Source organism: Penaeus monodon, chromosome 29 (assembly GCF_015228065.2).
Source record: "Penaeus monodon isolate SGIC_2016 chromosome 29, NSTDA_Pmon_1, whole genome shotgun sequence".
NCBI lineage: Eukaryota > Metazoa > Arthropoda > Malacostraca > Decapoda > Penaeidae > Penaeus > Penaeus monodon.
Window position 1 is genome coordinate 6599653 of NC_051414.1, and position 898 is coordinate 6600550.

Genomic DNA, 898 nt, shown 5'->3' on the forward strand with positions numbered 1-898 from the left:
CACGAGAATGACAGACAAGGACATGTGGACGACATACGAACCTTCAACTGCATCCCGATTTCTGGGCCAAACGCTCTCTTCCCTCATCTTCTAAACCCGTTTGCGATCCCATCTCAAAATCGACCTCCAGTTCGCCCTCACTGGAATCCACTATGAGGAGCGTAAAAATAGTATCAACTACGATCTCGAGTTTTGCAACGGTTGCATACTCGCTTTCGGGGATAAAAAGTGGTCCGTCTAACAGATTTCCAGTTCTCTCGATCATTTTCAGACATTTTGAAATTGCGGGTGTGAGGGAGACTCCTTGTGTCTAGATATATTAATCATTTAAGCGGTAATTACTGGATGATTATTGTATTTGTATAACTTTCATTTTAAAAATTCCACCCAAGCGGGGCGGGGCATCTCGCAATATCGTGTCAGGGGGATACGGGCTTACAAGGCTAATGTCACATGACATGTCATACACATAAAACCCGCGAGGACGTTTCACCTGTCGCTTTAAAACTTTCTCGTCCCACCCAATCGCTGCTGGGATTTATATTCTGACAAATAAGAACATGTAGGCCTTTCGGTTTACCTTTTTTCATGGCCATTGTTAAGCGATATTTATATCTGTCGGCTTTAAGTCTGTATCCCCGTGGTCTTCACGAACGCCATATTGAAAGTCACGGTGAGACTAATCACTCAGAAAATGACCTCAAGTTTGTGAAATATTACAATGGCAATGACGATGCTTTAGGATATGGGAGTTTGGTACCTTAATACACCTAATAACTGATAATGAAAACAAGTCATTGGGAATTCTGTACTTTATAATGCAAAAGAAGGAGTGATTGTATATACATATGAATATTCATTTACACGATAATCGCAATCGTCTTTTATTGTTGAAACA